Here is a 23,564-nt window from a genome sequence, read left to right as displayed (position 1 = left end):
ACTAGTTTCCATCCAGGTTTAGCAGGGTTGCATTGGACCTTTCGGACATTCAAACTTTAGTTTGTTAAACATCATTTATAATCATGTTTCTTTTCTGTTGGCTAGGAAAAGTAACTGTACCCATAATTACAGAGACAAGGTGGGTCAGATAATGTCTTTTATTGGACCATCTTCTGTTGGTGAGAGACAGGGTTTTGAGTTTACACAGAGCTCTCTAATATCATGGGGCTGACGTGGCTACAACAACACTGCATATTTATCCATAACTGTCACTTTCAATGAGCGAGATAAGTAGGTGAGGCCTGGTGGCTAAGAGGGGTGAAAACATCTAAGTTGTATCTGTTATTGGACTAACTTCTGTTAATGGAAGGGACAAGCATTCAAGCTTCACAGTTCTTTCTCAGGTCTAGGGAAGGTAATCAGAGTGTCCAAGCTAAATACAAGGTATGTCAGATTGTTTAGCATTAGGGGTTCTCACATGTTGTAGGATACCACTTAATGAAGTGGGGACAAATACAGGTTAGCAGGCAGTAGGGTGTGGTACAAATTGTTGTAGTGAGCTATAAAATCAGTGTTTCTGAGTTTAGTGTCTAGCCGCTTTGAGCTAGTGTGTTCTGGTCTGTGGGGAGCTTGCTTCTGATGATAAGCTTGGTGAGGTTGAGGGGCATGTCTGAAGGTTAGAAGCAGGGGTTCGGGAACGATTTTTTTTTCAGGATGACCTTGTCAAGTATGTGTGTAGCTGTTTGATATGTTGTATAGGTTCTAGTGTGGCATGAGAGGTGACAGCTAGGGGTACGTGGTCAGTGGGTTTTTTCTGTATTGACATCCTATGCATCCGAAGAAGTGGGCTGTAGCCCACGAAAGCTTATGCTCAAATAAATTTGTCTGTCTCTAAGGTGCCACAAGTACTCCTGTTCTTTTTGCGGATCCAGAGTAACATGGCTGCTACTCTGAAACCTGTCTGTATTGACAGTTTTTCCCAGGGTATTCGTATTCCCATATGCGATCTACTTCTCTGGTGCAGTCCTTGTATAGTGAAGGCATTTTAAGTAGGTTTAGCTGTGTATCCCAGACTTTCTCTTGGAGGAGAGTGGATGAAAAAAAATCCAGTTTTTATTTTTTTCAAAAAAAGTTGATTTTTTTTTTAAAAAGTTATTTAAATCATCCTGTTTAAAAGGAAATCTATGTTTAATGCAAAATATATTTAGGCTTAAACTACTCCTAAAGTCTTAACACATTTAAATAAAAAATAAATATGCTGAAACCATGAGCCTCTATCAAAAACTTTGAGTTATATGCTGCTTTTCTGCATAAAGATCTCTCTCTCCCCCCACCCCCCCAATTCTAACTTTTGAGGTCAAGCTTTATAAATGTGGCACAACAAACTGTGTACTGTATTAAGGGCTTGATCCTGTGAGAGACCCGGCTGTGCTATTGGGTGCAAGAGATTTGCAAAGTCATCACAGGCAATTGGACCCTGCCTCTGACTTCAGAAGACACCATCATGTATCTTATCAAGACCATCCACTGAGCCCACTGGGTGGCCTTATTCCTATTTTATAGTTTCTCCCTATCTGATCTCTTATTGGCTCATTTATCAAATTATGGATATTTTACTCCACCCACCATGGAAATCTACTCTCCAGCTCACGGAAAAACACTAACTTGCCCAGCAGTGTTCTCTTTAATATTTTACATCCATGTGTGGAATGAGTTTTATGATGTCCAGAACTAGTGGAGAAAAAACCTGCCCGTGGCTGCAGGTTGTAAAAGACCCTATTTGGGAATATTTTCAGGAAGTTCCTGTACCTCTGGGTAAAAAAGAAATGTGTCAAATGAAAGCAGTGGAACAGAGAGATGCAAGACCGAATTATCAGCATGAAACAGCCTGAAAAATGCTCTTCAGAAGGCAATGACTGTAACGTTGATATGTGGACATGTCTGAACAATCTGGATCAAGAGGTTGGTAAATATATTTTTGCACCATTCTTATGGACTGCCTGCTATGTTTTACTATGCTAGTAAATGACCATTTAGATTATTCTCCTAAATTTGTATTTTGGGTGGATTAATTACTTATGAATTTCAAAATGTTTATGTTAAAGTATTAATTAAATTTTTACTGTTGCTGGACTTCCGAGATTTTTTTAATTGCTCAATATAATTAAACATCCTAGGTGAATTTCCTATATAAAAGTAAAGTTTTATTAGCCTTTTATGATTTTTACCATTTAAAGTGTCATCCCACCCAAGGTATTTGGTATTTTGCTAGAGATGAGCATTTAAATAGATATAGATCATCCTTATGACTTATTAATTATTTTCCCTGTAAAACTGTGTTTAGAATAAATTATATATTTTAAACAGTGGTACTAACAGCTGCAATAGGAGGAATCTTTACAATCTCATTTTTAAAGCAGTGCGCTGAGTAATACTCAGAATGACTTTTTTTACCCTTTTGTTTCAGGGTCCATCTTAGCTATAAGGGGTTGAGAATATCCATCATTTACAATATCAGGGTCGTCTGCTAGTACCAGCAGCAGTGTTACAACTAACCATATGTCAGGCAGTAAATTTTATGTATATAAAAACAGAAAAAGCTTTTTTGATTATCCTGTAAAACCACAGATTAGTTCGTACCAGCAAATTCTGGCAAGACTCTGTGCAAAGATTGCTTTGTCCATTTATGTAACACATTATTCCTTTTTTCTTGTCTGGGAAAAAGAGTTGGGGCTGTTGATCTTACAGAAGTAATTGATACATCAGAAAATGTGCACACAGCAAAATACTTTAAAAAAAAAAAGTTTGCTATAGCCTTTACTGCTAACAAAAATCTGTCTGCTTTTTCACAGACGATGATGTAAGTGTAGCAAAGATGAGAAGAAATCTAGAGCAAGATAATGAAGGGAACCTGAAATTTATAACACATAGGAGCAGAACTCATTTCTTGCATCTTTTAGCCAAACAATTAAATATAAGTTTAGTAGTAAAAGAAAATGTTGTTGAATTTGCAAAATACTTCTGTAACACCACATTGCTTCAGGTTGACTGAAGAGAGCAGGATTAATTCTCCTCCAAGAAGTCTGTTGGAGTGGTTGGTTGTTCTGAACTCTTGATTAAGAACTAGCCCATTCTGATGAGAATTTGTGAAGAAAATCATGGCAATATAGATAGATGGTATCCAAAGTAGTCAACATTGGACTAATGAGAAATGTAGAAGATTGGTTTCAGTATAGTCAGCTTACTTCCAAAGCTTTGGACAAACTGCAGAAAGATTGCCGCTATATTGTTGATGCTTCTGAAATTTGGAAAGAACTTTGAGACATTGTTATCCAACAACAAAGTTAAATTGCAGACAGTAAAGAAGCGGATGGATCAATCACTTAGCACACCTCATTTTCTTGCCAATATTCTCAGTCCAGAGTACTAGGGTAGATGCCACACTGGTGAAGAAGATGCTGCTAAGACATGGGCATCTAATAATAACGTATCAATCATGCCAGCCATAATTTTGGGGCTGGGCATGAAGCATTCAAGCAATACATGTTCGTTGATATTGTTTTATAGAAAATCATATCAATGAACTGATTGAGGTCACCAGATAAGCACCTGGAACTAGAGTTTGTTGAAGTGCTAAATCACCATTTGACAGCAGTAGCCTCTTCTGCAGGCACAGATGGACTATTTTCTTCATTTGGACTAATTTATGCAGAGTTGAGGAAATCGCTTGGGAATTAGTTAAGTTTTCGTGTTTATTCTATTTCAGTTAATGAATAAAAGTGAAGGGGTGGGGGTGTCTTGAAATTTTCTGGTTTGAAAAGTTTGAAGGACAGCCTAAATAGTTTACGAGACTGTCTCATTTTCAAGAGACTTAGGTGATTAGGAACCACAGTTGCCAATCTTCACGTGGTAAATAAGCACCCCAGCTTTCACAAGAAGCCAAAAATCAAGCTAATCCCATTTCAAAACAATGCCAAAACAAGCCAGTCCCAAAGAACCCCAACATGTTATGACTAGATTTCCTCCTGGCGTGCAGACTGGGATTGTGGTGGGCCCACTGTGCACCGCATGGCTCTCTCCCCCTTGCCCCGGCTTTCCGGGAGCCGATCCAAAAAAAAAAAAAAAAAAAAACTACAAGACCAGCAAGCTGCAAGCCAAAAACTAGCTGACAAGCAACTCACAAACCAATTAAGCCAAAAGCAAGCCCAATTTCTGTTTTGTTTTTGTTTTTTCCCTGTGGGTTTGGCATGTCTGTCAGAAACTTAAGCTCCAGCCACTTTCCTTTAGGCATATTTGAAAATTTTTCCAGGCTGACCTAAATGATCAGTTTAATTCACTTTCTACAGCTAACTCCTCTGTTTAATGAATAATTTAGTTGCAAATGTGAAAAATATTTTGATAAGAATAGTTTGTATCCAAAATGTTTTAAAGTTGTTTAATAAAAGTAAATTTAAATGCTGTTTTGTTTGTTTAAATTCATTACTATCCTAATGCAGCTTGACAGAAATCATGAGCAAAAAGTTAATTATCTAGTAAATAATACATCATTTGCCATTTTCTGATGTATTAAAATGTATAATAAGAATCTGAAAATATTGATATATAATTGTTTAAATGTATATAGTTATAGTGTACCCTCCAAAGTTGAAAAATTACATACCAAATTTAGCATAAAGGCTCTATTTAGTTGTAAATCAACATGTTTTAATGGTTATATCAACCAATGAGACTGCACCTTTTTCAGAAAATGACTGACATACTAATGGAAAAGTTGATTAAAATAGATTATTTAAATCAATATTTTCTACTTCCTGATTTAAATCACCTGGATTTTAATCAGTCCACCCTGGTTCAGAGCAAATTCTGTGTATCTGACTATCTGGCTGTGGATAATAGACTTCTTGGTGCCGCTGGAGTGTTTGCTGGATCTGTGGGTTTCTTGTATATTGTTTTCTGTAGGGTTTCATTGTTGAATTGTGGTGTTCTGGAAGGTCATGCTGTAATGGGAGTGTTCTAGAGAGAGTTTGATGGATGGGTAGTGGAGATTGAAGTTGTAGTGGAAATCTGAGGGAGTTTAGTTTGTCTATGCAGAGGGTGAAAATATCATCAGTGTATCTCGGGTATATCATTGGTTTCATGGTGCATTTTTCTAAATATTCTTCCTCCAGATGGCATGAAAAGGTTGGCATATTGGGAGCCATCCTCCTACCTATGATAGTTCCCATGATTTGGACAAAGTTTTTGTTAAATGTGAAATTGCTGTGGGTGAGGATTACCTGGATGAGTTTGGCGATATCATTTTTCAGTAGCTTTTTTCTTGGTTTTCACTTTAGACAAATGCACAACCCAATAAGTTGTAAACATTTACCTCACAGTGTGTTCTATGTACAAGTGCTGTAATATTTTGGCGCATTAGGAGTAGTTGGATGTAATTCTCTTTGTAATGCACACAAAATTCCAGATCCTATCATCCCCGCACTATAAAAATCCTGCTAATGTTTTTGTATCCAAGTTCCCAAATTCCAGTGCCTAAATACAGAATATTTACAACTGCTCTGACTACATCAAGAAGTTGTTGACCGTACTGCAGATAATTGGAGTGGAGGGACATGTTCTGTGTGTGGGCTTGGACGGATTAAATTTTTATTGATGAGTCAATTTCACCGGGCACACATACTGACAAATATTTACATCAATAATAATCAAAATGCAAAGTAAGAAAAATGCTATTTGAGAACTTAAGAGTTTGATTTAAGGATATTTACTTTGAATATTTTAACGTTTTTATTTTATTGTTTGTAAAGCTTCACATTTTTGACAGTAGAGAGTGCAGTACAGTTTATTCAGTAGTTAGGTGCTCTCCTTTATTGTTTGATCACTCCCATAATTTCCTGCAACTGTGAAATTTTAAACTGATTAAAAATCAGAAAAAATGCTTAAAAATAAACATTGCCATTATCCATCAAAATCATAAAATTTGAATTCTGCCAGGTCTATCTATGTGTAAGTGGTGAAATTGGGGGGCTTGTGTGTAGAAGATTGGCATAAACCTGCAGTATCTGTGTTCTGCTGTCACTGCACCGCTTCAAAAGCAGATCAGGATATACCTGAGTCTTTGGGAATTTTTGTTGTAGGATTGGCAGTATATGTTCTGTATTAGATGGTGAAATTAAGGGGGCTTGGATGCAAAAATTTGTAGTGTCAAGCTTTTACCTTTCCTTTAAAGGGACAAATTTCTCCAGCAGTGTTGGAAACTTAGTTATAAAAGCATCAAGAACCTGATGTGGTTAGGTGCTATGATGGCTGAACTTTGTGACTTTGTCCTTATCCACGACTATTTCACATCTGGGGAGAATGTATATCTTCAAGTCAGCAGTGCTGCTATGGGTACCCTCATGGCCCCACAGTATGCTAACATTTTTATGGCTGACTTAGAACAGCGCTTCCTCAGCTCTAGTCCACTAACCCCCCTACTCTACTTGCGCTACATTGGTGAGATCTTCATCATCTGGACCCATGGGAAAGAGGCCTTTGAGGAATTGCACCAAGATTTCAACAGTTTCCACCCCACCATCAACCTCAGTCTGGATCAGTCCACACAAGAGATCCACTTCCTGGATATTACAGTGCAAATAAGCGATGGTCACGTAATCACCACCCTATACTGGAAACCTGCTGACTGCTATACTTACCTATATACCTCCAGCTTTCATCCAGACCACATCACATGATCCGTTGTCTACAGCCAAGCTCTAAGATACAACCGCTGCTCCAATCCCTCAGACAAAGACAAATGCCTACAGGATCTCTGTCAAGCATTCTTAAAACTACAGTACCCACCTGGTGAAGAGAAGAAACAGATTTACAGAGCCAGAAGGGTACCCAGAAGTCATCTACTACAGGACAGACCCAACAAAGAAAGTAACAGAATACCACTAACCGTCACCTTCAGCCCTTAACTAAAACCTCTCCAATACATCATCAGGGATCTTCAGCCTATCCTGAAGGACGATCTGTCGCTCTCACAGACCTTGGGAGACAGGCCAGTCCATGCTTACAGACAGCCCCCCAACCTGAAGCAAATACTCACCAGCAACTACATACCACAAAACAAAAACACTAACCCAGGAACCTATCCCTGCAACAAACCCCATTGCCAACTCTGTCCACATATCTATTCAAGGGACACCATCAAAGGACCTAACCACATCAACAACTCCCATCTTTTCATATACTGTGTGTATATATCTATATCTATCTGTCTGTCTTCTGTATTTTCCACTCCATGCATCTGATGAAGTGGGTTTTAGCCCACGGAAGCTTATGCTCTAAGGTGCCACAAGTACTCCTTGTTTTTGCTGGTACAGACTAACAGGGCTACCACTCTGAAACCTGAAAATGAAAGGGATATATTAACAGAAATGAAGATTTAAAAAGGGAAGAAATTTAAAACAATAACTTGGAGTCTTAATAGTATTTTAGATAGCAAAATCCCAACATGTTTTGTGATCAGTCACATGTATTCAGTCCTACTAAAAGTTTGTAATCTGTCATTCCAAGTTTCTGATGAGGTTTTAAATTCCTCATTAAGTAGTTTATCATGGAATTCCTAGTAGCCTTAACTATTGCAGTGTAAATTTTCTAATCACGGTTTATGTGGGTACATCTTTTCCTCTTACCCTGTGATTGTAATTTCAAGGTCTTATTTTCATAAAGGCATCTGTTCTGCTGTTGTCAGTTTCTGCTTAAATGGAAAGTGTCCAAATTATTGATTATTTCATATTATAGTGGTTGAAGTTTGAACTAACATTTTGAATGGATTAATAAAGTACTTTGGACTCTTGGCAGTTTTTGAAGACATATGTAAAGAGTAGTTTATTCAACAGAAAATGCTGTTATAATCAGGAACTGTAGTGGTATTCTTCTGCATGACAGCTGATCAGGATGGGGAATGATAGTGAAGAGAGAATCTTTCTTTATTAAAAAATTAAACATTCAAGTGAATTTTAATCATGCCTATGAAAGACATCCGATAAGTCCATAGCAGTTTATCCCCCTGCCCCAGGATTCTAATAGTATCTGATTAGAATTTCTAACTAATTTGATAGAGACGGGCATTTTTAAATAAGCACATAGGCACAGATCTCAGGTTCAAATTGATATACAGGGTGGAGACATCTGAAAAATGAAATTTGTTTTAATTCAATTGACCAAAATAGGCCTTAAAAAGTAAAATTTTAAAACAGTTATTGAGACAAATCAGTTTAAATTATTGTTACTGATGCTGATGGATTCAGGTGTTTAAAATGTGTGATTTATCAAAAAGTGTTTGAGCTTTTAGCTGCTGGGCTTATTTTATCAGAATTGAAAGTTAAGAGCAATAGAGAATGACAAATCATTCCTTTCTCGCCCTTTAAAATACAGCTAATATCTTCCACCTAACATGCATTTTATATTAGACATTCAGATTATAAATCCTTCTTCCTACTTATGACCTGTGGTAAATCGTCCTCCTTGTTTTCTTGGCTTCAGGGTCAGCTTTCCAAATTTTTGAAGAATTTCTATTTTGGCTTGAGTAACCTCTTGAACCTTGCTTGCCATTCAGCTATCTTGTTTGCTCCTTGTCTTTTTAGTTAGTACTACTCCTGTCTTCTGAGACTGTTGTTAATAGCATCCATGCCACATAAAAGGATTTAACTTTTAACGTTAGGGCCTCTTTGACTAGCAACCTCATTTTATTGAAATCTCCCTTACTGAAGTTTAGTGTTGTGTCACTTTTTGGTATGCCTATCAGCCTCTTGGATGTTCCCATACTTGACTTCATGGAGTGCAATGGCAGATTCATTTAGAAAACATTAAGCCAAAAATCTGCTGATTCTCTCACAACAGCAAAAAAGGGGAATTCTTCCTCCCTTGTCTCTGTTCCCGTCTTGGCCATCAGTTTCTTCTTTCTCCTTTTCCTGTCCACTCTCTGTCCCCATTGGCACCATGTCCCACTCACGTAGCTACACATGTCACTGAGAGGCTCCAGCAGCGAGGAGGTAGTGAGACACTATATAGATGAGGAGGCACGGTTTGGGCGAATAGAGTGCCATGCAGTGGATGTAATTGGGTCTTTACTTGCCGAAGCTGTGCCTCATGGTCTATGCTTCTATTTATACCTGTACTAGGGAAGCTATGCATGTATATAGTCGAGTAACTGCTTTATGCAGGAGTCTGGTTCATTAATGGAAGCACTTAGTGACTGTTGGTGACAAAAGTTTAAATAAACAATAACAGAGATCTTTCCTTGGGAATGCTTATATTGGACTACTACCCTAATGGTGTACTTACTATTTCACCTTTATGGTGGTGCTGTTTTTTGCTTTCAGTTGTTTGAAAGTTTTATCAAAACTTCTGTGAATACAATATCAATCAGTAAGTTAATCTACTGGAAGGTTCTTTAGGCAGTAGTGTAGACTACTAAAGAGTGGATTCTGATTTTTAAGAATTAGATCTTTAACAGATCATGAATGGTCCAAATGAAGTTCTGGTCCACATTCTTTTAGTCTGCATCTTTCTTAACACTATCACTTTTCTCAAATATTTTTTCAATTTGGCATTTTAAAGAGAAGTGGTAGTTTTGCCAGTTATTAATGATTACTGGCAAAGAAAAATCAGCAATGATTAGTCTTCATAAACCATTACAGGATCCCTTTTGCAAAATACAGAGCATTGCAATCTTAAAAAATTGATTGTAGATCTATGTAAAGTTGACTGGTGGAGGTGTTCTGTATACCAATTAACTATCAGTTCAGCTCATACTAAAGAATGGCTTTCATTTCAGAGCCTATAGGACCAATATTAAGATTTCTGTATATATTCAGATATTTAATAATGCATTTTTTTAATGCAGCACTGTAATCATTGTATAGCTGGAATTACTCACCTTATCACTGGTCTCTTTACAAGGTATTAGAAAGAAAGTAAAGCAAAGCTTTTTTACCAGAAATACAAAAATAGAAGTAGAACAGTTAGCTCTCCATAAATGGCTTTTTGTAACTAACTGGCTGGTTTTGCATTAGTTTTAGAAGTTTATTAATTATATGATTTTGAAATGGGGTTGAATGTTCGGAAAATCTTCACTTGAAAAAAGTGTTTCTGCATTTCAGGTGTAACATCCTGGAGTTGAGAGCAGTCAGTCTCATATGCTGGACATTCCTCCCTTGCATACAGTTCCACCACATTCAACTGCTCTCTGTAAGTAGGGAACATGGAGACCTGGGAGATGCCTCAGAAATAGGAGGGAGCGTGGGCCATAATGGCAGAGAGAAAGGAGGGTCAGGGCAAAACTGGGAGGCAAGGTCAAATCAGTATCTTAGATGCCTATATACTTCTTGCATTTGTATGGGTAATAAGCAGGAAGAACTGGAAGTGCTAATAAATAAATACAACTATGACATTGTTGGCATCACCAAAACTTGGGAAAATACACATGATTGGAATGTGGGTGTGGATGGGTACAGCTTGCTCAGGAAGGATAGACAGGGGAAAAAGGGAGGAGGTGTTGCCTTATATATTAAAAATGTACACACTTGGACTGAGGTGGAGATGGACATAGGAGACGGAAGTGTTGAGAGTCTCTGGGTTAGGCTAAAAGGGATTAAAAAAACAAGGGTGATGTCATGCTAGAAGTCTACTATAGGCCACCTAACCAGGTTTGGATGAGACTTTTTTTAAAACAACTAACAAAACCATCCAAAGCCCAAGTTTTGGTGGTGATGGGGGACTTCAACTATCCAGATATATGTTGGGAAAATAACACAATGGGGCACAGACCATCCAATAAGTTCTTGGGCTGCATTGAAGACAACTTTTTATTTCAGAAGGTTGAAAAAGCTACTGGGGGGGAAGCTGTTCTAGACTTGATTTTAACAAATAGGGAGGAACTCATTGAGAATTTGAAAGTAGAAGGCACCTTGGGTGAAAGTGATCATGAAATCGTAGAGTTCACAATTCTAAGGAAGGGTAGAAGGGAGAACAGCAAAATAGAGACACTGGATTTCAGGAAGGCATTTTCTGGTAAGCTCAGAGAGCTGATAGGTAAGGTCCCATGGGAATCAAGACTGAAGGAAAAAACAGCTGAGGAGAGTTGGCAGTTTTTCAAAGGGACACTATTAAGGGCTCAAAAGCAAGCTATTCCGCTGGGTAAGAAAGATAGAAAATGTGGCAAAAGACCACCTTGGCTTAACAACGAGATCTTGCATGATCTAAAAAATAAAAAGGAATCATATAAAAAATAGAAACTACGACAGCTTACAACGGATGAATATAGGCAAACAACACAGGAATGCAGCTGCAAGATTAGAAAGGTAAAGGCACAAAATGAGCTCAAACTAGCTATGGGAATAAAGGGAAACAAGAAGACTTTTTATCAATACATTAGAAGTAAGAGGAAGACCAATGACAGTGTAGGCCCACTGCTCAGTGAGGAGGGAGAAACAGTAACAGGAAACTTAGAAATGACAGAGGTGCTTAATGACTTCTTTGTTTTGGTCTTCACCGAGAAGTCTGAAGGAATGCCTAACATAGTGAATGCTAATGGGAAAGCGGTAGGTTTAGAAGATAAAATAATAAAAGAACAAGCTAAAAATCACTTAGAAAAGTTAGGTGGCTGCAAGTCGCCAGGGCCTGATGAAATGCATACTAGAATACTCAAGTAGCTAATAGAGGAGGTATCTGAGCCTCTAGCCATTATCTTTGGAAAATCATGGGATACAGGAGAGATTCCAGAGGACTGGAAAAGGACAAATATAGTGCCCATCTATAAAAAGGGAAATAAAAAAAACCCCAGGAAACTACAGACCAGTTAGTTTAACTTCTGTGCCAGAGAAGATAATGGAGCAAGTAATTAAGGAAATCATCTGCAAACGCTTGGAAGGTGGTAAGGTGATAGAGAATAGCCAGCATGGATTTGTAAAGAGCAATTCATGTCAAATCAATCTGATAGCTTTCTTTGATAGGATAACAAGTCTTGTGGATAAGGGAGAAGCAGTGAATGTGGTATACCTAGACTTGAGCAAGGCATTTGATAGGTCTCGCATGATATTCTTATCAATAAACTAGGCAAATAAAACTTATAATATGGGTGCATAACTGGCTGGATAACAGTACTCAGAGAGTAGTTATTAATGGTTCCCAATCTTACTGAAAAGGTATAACAAGTCGGGATCTGCAGGGGTCTGTTATGGGACCAGCTCTGTTCAATATCTTCATCAACGACTTAGATATTGGTATAGAAAGTGTGCTACTTAAGTTTGCAGATGATACCAAACTGGAAAGGATTGCAACTGCTTTGGAGGCAGGAGCGGCTCTAGGCATTTTGCCGCCTCAAGCATGGCAGGCAGGCTGCCTTTGGCAGCTTGCCTGCGGAGGGTCCGCTGGTCCTGCAGCTTCGGTGGACGTGCCTGCGGGAGGTCAGCCGAAGCTGTGGGACCAGCGGACCCTCCGCAGGCAAGCTGCCGAAGGCAGCCTTCCTGCTGCTCTCGCGGCGTCAGGAGAGCACCCCCCGCGGCTTGCTGCCTCAAGCATGCGCTTGGTGTGCTGGGGGCTGGAGCCGCCCCTGTTTGGAGGATAGGGTCATAATTCAAAATGATCTGGACAAATTGGAGAAATGGTCTGAAGTAAACAGGATGAAGTTTAACAAAGGCAAATCCTAAGTGCTCCACTTAGGAAGGAACAATCAGTTTCACACATACACAATGGGAAGATACTGTCTAGGAAGGAGTATGGCAGAAAGGGATCTAGGGGTTATAGTGGACCACGAGCTAAATAAGTCAACAATGTGATGCTGTTGCAAAAAAAGCAAACATGACTGAGGGATGCATTAACAGGTGTGTTGTGAGCAAGACACGAGAAGTCATTCTTCTGCTCTACTCTGCACTGGTTAGGCCTCAACTGGAGTATTGTGTCCAGTTCTGGGCACTGCATTTCAAGAAAGATATATGGAGAAATTGGAGAAGATCCAGAGAAGAGCAACAAGAATGATTAAAGGTCTTGAGAACATGACCTATGAAGGAAGGCTGAAAGAATTGGATTTGTTTAGTTTGGAAAAAAGACGACTGAGAGGGGACATGATAGCAGTTTTCAGGTATCTAAAAGGGTGTCATCAGGAGGAGGGAGAAAACTTGTTCACCTTAGCCTCTAAGGATAGAACAAGAAGCAGTGGGCTTAAACTGCAGCAAGGGAGGTTTAGGTTGGACATTAGGAAAAAGTTTCTAACTGTCAAGGTAGCTAAACACTGGAATAAATTGCCTAGGGAGGTTGTGGAATCTCCATCTGTCAAGGTTTCTTCCCCACTCTGAACTTTAGGGTACAAATATGGGGACCTGCATGGACACGTCTAAGCTTAATTACTAGCTTAGATCTGGTAACTCTGCCACCATCCAGAAATCAGTGTCTGGAGCACTTCCTGTCTCCCCTCCCTGGGTGGCCTTGAGGGACTTCACCAATTCCCTGGTGAACACAGACCCAAACCCCTTGGATCTTAAAACAAGGAGAAATTAACCATCCCCCCTCCTTTTCCCCCAGCAATCCCTGGTGAGTCCAGATCCAATCCCCTTGGATCTTAAAACAAGGAAGAATCAATCAGGTTCTTAAAAAGAAAACTTTTATTAAAGAAGAAAGGTAAAAATCATCTCTGTAAAATTAGGATGGAAAATAGTTTACAGGGTAATCAAATTCGTATAGCCCAGAGGAACCCCCTATAGCCTTAGGTTCAAAGTTACAGCAAACAGAGGTAAAATCCTCCCAGCAAAAAAAAGGACATTTACAAGTTGAGAAAACAAAAATAAAAGTAATCCGCCTTTCCTGGCTGTTACCTACAATTTTGAAACATGAGAGACTGATTCAGAAAGATTTGGAGAGCCTGGATTGACGTCTGGTCCCTCTTAGTCCCAAGAGTGAACAACACCTAAAACAAAGAGCACAAACAAAGACTTCCCTCCACCAAGATTTGAAAGTATCTTGTCCCCTTATTGGTCCTCTGATCAGGTGTCAGCCAGGTTTACTGAGCTTCTTAACCCTTTACAGGTAAAAGAGGCATTAACCCTTAACTATCTGTTTAAGACACACACCCCAAATCTCAGATAGTGTGGAACGACACTGACGGTGATTTCTTCCTAGAACTTTAGAATAAACAGATTAATAAAACACGTGCACCTTTACATATACTACTAATTATGTAAAGCTACAAGATTTTCTACATTTCAAGGACAATTTTTAACCAGTTGATTCTGGGAAACTTTCACGGGAGAGTGCATCAGGTACTTTGTTAGAAGCTCCTGAAATGTGTTGAATTTCAAAATCAAAATCTTGGAGAGCTAAACTCCATCGAAGCAGTTTTATTGTTGTTTCCCTTGGCAGTATGAAGCCACTTTAGTGCAGCATGGTCGGTTTGTAGCTGGAACCGTCGTCCCCAAACGTATGGGCGTAGCTTTTCCGGGGCATACACAATGGCGTAGCATTCTTTTTCACTGATTGACTGGTGGCTTTTCCTCTCAGATAGTTTCTTGCTGAGAAACACGACAGGATGAAATTTTTGATCCAGTCCTTCCTGCATTAAAACTGCTCCTACACCACGCTCAGACGCATCTGTGGTTACTAGGAATGGTTTGTCAAAGTCTGCAGCCCTTAGCACAGGGTCAGACATGAGTGTTGCCTTAAGCTGGCTAAGGCCTTCTGACACTCATCAGTCCACTTAACTGCATTTGGCAGTGTCTTTCTGGTCAGGTCTGTTAGTGGGGCAGCGATTTGGCTGTAGTGTGGTACAAATCGCCTGTAATATCCGGCCAAGCCTAAGAAGGATTGGACCTGTTTCTTTGACTTTGGGACAGGCCACTTTTGGATAGCATCCACCTTGGCCTGTAGGGGGTTTATTGTTCCTTGACCCACCTGGTGTCCAAGGTAAGTCACTCTGTTTTGGCCTATTTGACACTTTTTAGCCTTAACAGTTAGTCCTGTCTGCCGGAAAAAGTCTTCGAGCGCATCAAAGTGTTCAGGTGTTCTGCCCCTGAATCAGAAAAAATGGCCACATCATCAAGGTGGTCAACTGCAGAGTCTCCCAATCCTGCTAGGAGACCATGTACAAGTCTTTGGAAGGTGGCGGATGCATTTCGCAGCCCGAAAGGATGCACATTAAATTCATACACCCCTGCATGGGTGATGAAGGCTGACCTTTCTTTGGCAGGTTCATCTAGCGGTACTTTCCAGTACCCCTTGGTTAAGTCTAATGCAGAGATGAACTGGGCACATCCCAATTTCTCCAATAGCTCAATAGGGACGGATTATGCCCATCTGTAGCATGCTTTCGATATCCCGTTCTAAAGCAGCTTGGGCATGAGGAGAAACCCGGTAGGGTGGGGTTCTAATTGGGTGAGCATTTTCTGTGTCAATGGAGTGGTATGCCTGTTCGGTCCGTCCTGGAGTGGCTGAGAACATTAGTGCGAAGCTAGTGCACAGCTCCTTGATCTGTTGCCGCTGCAGATGTTCCAGGGTTGTGGAGAGGTTGACCTCTTCGACGCCACAGTCACTTTTTCCTTCATAGTAGTTACCTTCAGGCCACTCAGCGTCATCTCCTTCCTGGGCTGTAAACTGACAAACCTTTAAGTCTCTGGAATAAAAGGGCTTTAGAGAATTAACATGGTACATTATAGGCTTTAAGGTTGAGGTGGGGTGAGATAGTTAACAGCTTCTAGGAGCTCTTGGACTGTGAATGGCCCTTCCCATGATGCTTCCATCTTATGGGTCTGTTGTGCCTTCAAGACCATAACCTGGTCTCCTACTTTGAAGGAGCGCTCTCTGGTATGTCTATCATAGCAGGCCTTTTGCTCTTCCTGAGCACCCTTTAGTTTTTCTTTAGCAAGGGCTAAAGAGTGTCAGAGGGTGCTTTGTAGGTTGCTTACAAAGTCTAGAATATTAGTTCCTGGAGAAGGCGTAAACCCCTCCCATTGCTGCTTCACCAACTGTAATGGCCCCTTAACCTCGTGGCCATATACAAGTTCGAATGGTGAAAACCCTAAACTGGGATGTGGTACAGCCCTGTAGGCAAAAACTGCTTCAACACTAGGTCCCAATCATTGGAGTGTTCATTTACGAATTTACGTATCATGGCCCTCAAAGTTCCATTGAACCTCTCCACCAGGCCATTGGTTTGATGGTGGTACGGGGTGGCAACCAAGTGATTCACTCCATGAGCTTCCCACAGATCTTTCATGGTCCCTGCCAGGAAATTAGTTCCCAAATCTGTAAGGATGTCGGACGGCCAACCTACCCTGGCAAAAATGTCTGCTAAAGCCTGGCACACAGTTTTAGCCCTAGTGTTGCTTAGAGCTATTGCTTCCGGCCATCGGATAGCAAAATCCGTGAAAGTCAGTATGTACCGCTTTCCTCTGGGGGTCTTTTTTGGGAAAGGACCCAGAATATCCACAGCTACTCGCTGAAATAGGACCTTAATTATGGGGAGTGGTTGGAGAGGGGCTTTGACTTGGTCTTGGGGCTTTCCCACTCATTGGCACACCTCACAAGGCCGGACATAATTAGCAACATCCTTGCCCATTCCCTCCCAGTGGAAAGACTTCCCCAATTGGTCTTTTGTTCTATTCACCCCAGAATGACCACTGGGATGATCATGGTCTAAGCTTAAGAGCTTTCTCCGGTACTTAGTTGGAACTACCAACTGTTTTTGAGGATGCCAGTCTTCCCGGTGTCCACCGGAAAGAGTCACCTTGTATAAAAGTCCTTGTTCTACAACAAACCGGGATCAGTTAGAAGAGCTGAGAGGCGGTGGGGTCCGTGCTGCCGCTCAAGCTTTCTGAAGGCTGTCATCTGCTTCCTGCTCAGCCTGGAATTGTTCTCTTGGTGCTGGAGACATCAGCTCCTCCTTAGTCTGTGGACTTGGGCTTGGTTCCTCTGGAAGCGATGTAGGTGATGGGGTTGTTTCTGTTGATTGTGAACCGCTTTCCGCTGGTGCACTGTGTGATATTTCAGGCTCTGGCTGAGCCTCTTGGGTAGGGTTGTCTGCTGCTTCTGCCAGTTCAGGCCCGCTGGTGTTGGAATTGTAGATGGGTTTGCAAGTGCTGGCAATGGTTCTGGTGCTGGTTGCTTTTCCAGGTCCGGTTCTGGGCCTGGATGCACTATGGGTGTTGCAGTTGTTGGCAGGGGATTCGGTTCCACCACCTCTGTCTGGGTCTCTGGTAACACAGACGAGGCTCTTGTGGATGGCTCAGGAACAGGGATGGGCATGGAAGCTTGCTTGGCCTGGCTGCATGTGACCATTCCCACCCTCTTGGCCAGCTTCATGTGGTTGGCCAAGTCTTCTCCCAGTAGCATGGGGATGGGATAATTGTCATAGACTGCAAAAGTCCACAGTCCTGCCCAGCCCTTGTACTGGACAGGCAACTCAGCTGTAGGCAAGTTTAGAGATTTTGACATGAATGGGTGAGTTGTCACTTGGGCCTCTGGGTTGATGGATTTGGGGTCCACTAAGGATTGGTGGATAGCTGACACTTGTGCCCCCGTGTCTCTCCACGCAATAACCTTCTTTCCGCCCACTCTCAGGGTTTCCCTTCGCTCTGAGGGTATTTGAGAGGCATCTGGGCCTGGCGATCTTTGGTGTGATTGTGGTGTAATGAACTGTACTCGGTTGGGGTTCTTGGGGCAGTTGACAGGAGACTGGACTCGATGACCTCTCAAGGTCCCTTCTCGTCCTGGAATCTGTGAACATCACGGTGGTTTTATATCAACAAGCAAGATGATGCCAAGTCTCTTCCTCCCTTTGTGCCAAGTCCATCCACCTATTGAACTGGTGCAGGAAATAACGAGTCACTGTACAGGCCACATACCACCCAGACTCCCAAAAGTCCCTTGTGGACATGCTCAGCAGGTCTTTCTACATGAACCATGAGTGGGAGCTGCATGAGATCACGCTCCAATAGTGAAAGTGAGTGAGGGTGCGGGAATAGGAGAGGGAATGGAGTGAGCGGGGCAGAGTCTCTGAGAAGGGGTGGGCAAGGGTGTTTAATCACAGAAACACGGACAGTTAGCAACTCTAGTGGTCTCTATTAGGATTCCAGTATCCGCCCTCCATGCCCTCTGCTGCGAACTAGACTGCTCAGTGTTAAAAGGGATACTGGAGTGGTGTCGACTCGCACAGCCTATTATAGCCTCTGCTGTGAACACAACAGAGACAAGTGATATTTCCATAATGTGGCTTATAACATAAGGAGCTGATAGCACATCTTTTTTTTAAGGCTTGTTCATATTTGACATTTATTGCAAGTCAACTTGAGTTTATTTCATGTTAGTTACTTGTATTCACAAGATTTATTTGTTGTGAGTCACCTTGCTTTTTTAACGCATGTCATTAAACTCATTTTGAAATCAGGATTGTAGGGATGCAGGATGAGTTGTCATGGGGATCCACTTTGCTGCAGGTAAAAACAACTGATGCACGTCTTGCAAGTCCTTGTATTGGGGTCCCACACTGTTTTACTGGCTATCTGGGCCATCCTGTGTTTTTTTGTGTGTGCCTTCTGCTGCTCCAGGGTCATCCTGCAAGATGTCACCATCCCATTTAAATGCTGGTACACAGCCAGGTTCTGCTTTTATGATTCCAGCAGTTAGTTGAATGACACAGTCTGATTATTGAGCAGTGATTTCTTGTGCTTCTGTGTGAACTCATGCTGAGGTCCTGAACTTCATGATCCTGTGTGGGAGAGGAGGATGCACAGGCCCATCTGAATTCTAGCTATCATAATGTACAAATATACAAGTGGTTTTCTGAACAAATAAAGGTGATACAAGCGGAACTCAAGCCAGTCAGGGAAAGGGGATCCAGCTGGGTTACAAAAGTGTGAAGGACAATAGGATTTCTGGGATTGCTTGCAGCTTCAAAATGAGCAGGACCATCGTGTATTTGCAAGAGATCCCACCACTTGAAACACTGGATTTTGTGGACGCCAACAGTTACATCCCCACTGAGTTGACCAGGACCAAGAGGAGGACAGTGATAAAATCTCTGATCTGATCCACCTGGTAAATCATGATACACAATGTCAGAGACCTAGGAGCTGGCTGACTCATAGCTAGAAGAACCAACTGGATCACAGGAAGAGCCTCAAAGTTGGGAGGGGACCACTTCCAGTAAGTATTGCATGATACCTTATAATACAATTGTATGTGGGATTTGAAAAACGTAGTTCTGGGTTCAGGCAGGACACTACCGTGTTGATCCATCTTCTCTTCACCTCCTGGCTTTAATCTAAGCTGTCTCTGCCTCCTAGGCTTTAACATCGCCCCTCTGCCCTTCGCAAAAACTGCTCAGAATGGCATTTGCATTGGAGAGAGTACAAAGTCTGCAACTTTTTCCCCCCCATCTTAGTGCAAACATACAACTGCCACTTAAGCTTGCTGTGTTCTGCTCCACGTCCTCCCTCCAATGTACTATAATAAAATCCATACTCTCTCAGGTGTAGTCCCCTCCAAGATGGCACCACCACATGGCTGAACGATGAGGTCATTTTAAGTAAAGGTCCTTTTATTGTAAGAGAAGATGTAGAAAAGACAGCAAGAAGGATTTATCTGGTTGATGGGTTCAATAATGCCCTTAGCTAAAAGTCATTGTGAAATGTTATGAATTATATTGGAAAAGATATTTTCGGAAAGGAAGTTATTGTCAGGCACTTTAAGGATATCAATCTCTTTTGAGCTACTAAAGAATTATATTAATTTTGCAGTGCACTTATGTAGACTTGCACATATTAAAAAAGAACTGAAGCCAAAAGTAGTGCTCTAACTGGGTACAAAGATTACATGGCAAGGCAGCTCTCTGCAAGGCCCATATATAGCTTGTGTTTCCCTTTCACTCCTTCACCAGCTCTGGGGATGCCACCATGACAAACAGCAGCATGGCATATCTTCCCAGTTTGCCTATTGCCTTTCTGAACAGACTCCTCCTCTTCCTTTTGGGGATATGCATCAGGGTAGCATCCTCCAAAGGACAGCCTGTAAAAGCACATATACGGTTACATTGATTTGCTTGTGAAAAGTGCTATGTAAGAGCTAGGTATTAATAGCCTACAACTACAGGCCATTCCACGAATCAACCCCCACTCCACCTATAGCAGTACAATAATTAGTATTCTGCCTTTTACAGCTTTGTATTTAATAGTCCCTACCCTTGATACGAACAGCCCACTTTGTATTAATTACCCCTTTCTGCCTGTTGGCATAACAACAACTCCCTGCCCACCTCACTCACAGCACAGGCCCAGAGGTGGAGGTCCAGCTCCAGCAGGAAAGATAGTAAGACATTTTCACAATCTCCAATCTTACCAAGACTAGGAAGAGACTATGGGAATAGAATTCCAAAATTGAGGAAGAAGCATTTTCTCATTGTCATGGAGACTTCAATTTTGACAATAATTAGTCGTCCTTTTTCTTTTTTAATTTCCCCATAGCAGCTGAACAAGGACGTGACTGGAACATCAGGTCAATGGCTGTCCAATCTATATAGGCAGAAGAGGAGGAGCTCAAGGGATGTCACATTGAAAGAACTCTTGGGCACATCTCAAGACGGGGATAAAAAGATGGAGTAGAGTGAAGGGTTCCTGAAGTATGACAAAGAGGAGAGAGAAAAGGACAGGTCCTCCCGAGTACAGCTGCTGGGGCTGAGGGAGAGGCAAACAGCCCTCCTGGAAAATATGGTAATTTTGTGGTCAAGGATCATGTCACAACTTATACATCCCCGCAGTAGCCCTCTACCTCTGAAGTGTCTGCTTTCTGGGGCACACTATTCACTGCTACAACAGTGAAACAGATCCTTTTGTAGGCATTCTGTGCCAAAGCACAGCAAAGAAAATAGCAGGTGATCCCCTTAACTCTTTGACCCACAAGGGAGATGCTGTTCTACCAGCATTCCACATCCCAAGGGGTAGCGAACAGTTTTTGGTACGCTAGGTACATACGTTTGTGACCTGGGGTCAGAAACTTGATTGCATGCAACCCTTTTAAGGTTTGTTCTCTAATTGCACATATTTTATGGTGACAGTTATTTTTATTATTCAAACTGTTTATATTTGTGTATTCTTAATAAAAATATGTTGTATGTCTGGAACAACTCCTAAAAATACCCATTTCCACTACACATTCACAGGAACTGTACTAAAATCCATCCATACATACTTGAATTAAAATCACCACAGTGTATACTGGAACCCCCCACATCTGGCATAAACAAAGCTTTGTTGCACTGCATAATCACTAATACAGTAATCCTGATTTGTACCTCATTCAATTGCACAGGCATTGATCACAAGTGGTCTACTAATCCCAAAATAGGAGCATGTAATGCATCCCTGCCTCTGCAACCTTGTGTAGTTGCAGCATGTGATAGAGGCACCTTTTCTGGCTGTTTAAAATATTAAGCAAATTTCCAAACATCCTTAGCCCCACCCATCTGGAAGGCTCTCCCCCTTACTTTCACAGCTTCTTGCTATGTTCTGAACAAATGTTATAAGACAGATATCCCTTATCAGCCTTCAGCCTAAAATTAGACTCCGCCATCTACTTTTTAGTTTCCCAGATGAACATTCCATGGTCATTCTGCTGCTGTTCAGAGTATAGTTGCTCAGTACCAGGCTTCATAGTGAAGCGGAGGATAAGCAGGGTCTTCCAGAATGGCTGGAGGAAGGGCAATGCCATTGATTATAGAATCATAGAATATCCGGGTTGGAAGGGACTTCAGGAGGTCATCTAGTCCAACCCCCTGCTCAAAGCAGGACCAATCCCCAGACAGATTTTTGCCCCAGATCCCTAAATGGCCCCCCCCAGGATTGAACTCACAACCCTGGGTTTAGCAGGCCAATAGACGCAAGGGAAGCAAATGTTCCATTTCTCATTTTAGAAACTCTACACTGTTTTCTTCAGATCTTGGCACCATAGACCTTTACAGGCCACCCTGTTTTAATTTGGGTTAACTGTCCAGGCCTTACAGTACCGTGAATCCTGAGGTGGGGGGTTGGAGGGAGGAGGCGCAAGGAAAAGGCATGTGGGTTCCATTAGTGGCCCCAGTGCAAATTGTTAACCCCATCCATGGAAACCCATTAATAAGTTCCTGTACATTGCCCACTCTTGGGACTGAGGAAGGAGGAGAAGCACCTTCTTAGTTGCAGTGCATAACTCCGTCAGTTGCCTGACAGTGGATCTACTGCCACCAAATTGGTTAGTTACCAATTGGCAGAAGCTGGAGGTGGCAAACTGGACGATGGTGATGGCAACGCACTTATCTACACAGAGAGCAGTTATCATGTAAACGTTTTGCTGCTGCTGCTCCAGCAGAAGCTTTGCACATATTTCTAGAAAAGTGGCTCTCAGTATCTTGATGATCTGCCACCACTGCTGGTCACACCAGTGCTATCTGGTCCCACAAGTCAGTGCTTCTTGACCAGGCTGAAAGGCAGCTCTTCACTGAGAGTAGCTGCCCCAGGAAAAGATCAAAATGTGTCTGCTTTATTTCAACTGCTACCTCGTTGAGAGCTGTTATCAACCTGCTCCTTAATTAATTCAGATATTCTTTTAGCAACTTGTTTATATTCATCACTGGGAGAATTGCAGCACTCACCAGTGCTTCCTCCATGCTGCCTGACAGTGCTTTGAAAATGCTATTAGATTACTGAATCCAGATGGATGATGGGATGAAAGGAGCAATAAAGGGAATTAGTTAATTTGATCCCAAGCCCTAGAATTCTTTTGCCTTCAGGTAAGTATTCCTCAATACACAGCATGAAAAATCCCAGAATGCAAATAGCACAGTAGTGGAGCAATGCATTATGAAATGTTTGACCAGAATGTGTGTGTACTGATTTTTAAAACATTTTGCTGTATGGTAATGTATGAACCCTGGCTCCAGAACTAGTACCTGCTATACTTTCGAGTTACTCAGGTGCTATTAAGAGGCCTGCAGCTATGATGCAGCAGCATAGAATTCTGGCCTGGGAAGGAAATAGCCAGTGGCAGGATAGCTGAAGCTGGGGATGGAGCTCAGATAATGTCAGAAGGAGAGGCAGTTGGTGTATTCTTTATAAAAATACGTTTTGTGTCTCTCTATAGTTATGACTTTGTGTCTGGAACAAATCAGGAAAATATTCATTTCCTCTGCACTTCCACGGGTGCTGGAATAAACTCTCTCTCTCTCTCTCTCTCTCTCTCTCTCTCTCTATATATAATAAATTCAAATCACAACAAAGTTTACTGAAACTTCTACATCTGCATAAACAAAGCTTTGTTGTACTGCACATATGCTAATATGTATAAAGTAATTCTGATTTAAATTCAGATATACAGGAAATATAATTGTGAAAGAAGCAGTGAGAGATAAAGACTTCCTTTAAAAAGTAGAAGTCAAATCCTAGTGAGGCAAATAGGAAGGAGCATAAACACTGCCAGATTCTTCTTACATTCTTGCAAGAATGTAAGAAGAAAAGCCAAAGAGGAGTTTGAAGAACGGCTAGCCAAAAACTCCAAAGGTA

At 41.4% G+C, this 23,564-nt stretch overlaps 1 protein-coding gene and 1 long non-coding RNA gene across 2 annotated transcripts in view; both read left to right on the top strand.

Annotated features, from left to right (window-relative positions):
* The window catches only part of MAN1A2 (mannosidase alpha class 1A member 2), a 309,610-nt gene that overhangs the window by 7,418 nt on the left and 278,628 nt on the right, over nt 1-23,564 (top strand). The gene's annotated exons all lie outside the window — the stretch shown is intronic.
* LOC115635838 lies at nt 1,837-4,150 on the top strand. Its single transcript, XR_003996713.1, has 2 exons — nt 1,837-1,962; nt 2,853-4,150. It is a non-coding gene; the product is annotated as an uncharacterized LOC115635838 (long non-coding RNA).

Source organism: Gopherus evgoodei, chromosome 1, assembly GCF_007399415.2.
Source record: "Gopherus evgoodei ecotype Sinaloan lineage chromosome 1, rGopEvg1_v1.p, whole genome shotgun sequence".
Classification (NCBI taxonomy): domain Eukaryota; kingdom Metazoa; phylum Chordata; order Testudines; family Testudinidae; genus Gopherus; species Gopherus evgoodei.
This window is presented reverse-complemented; position numbering and strand designations above follow the sequence as displayed.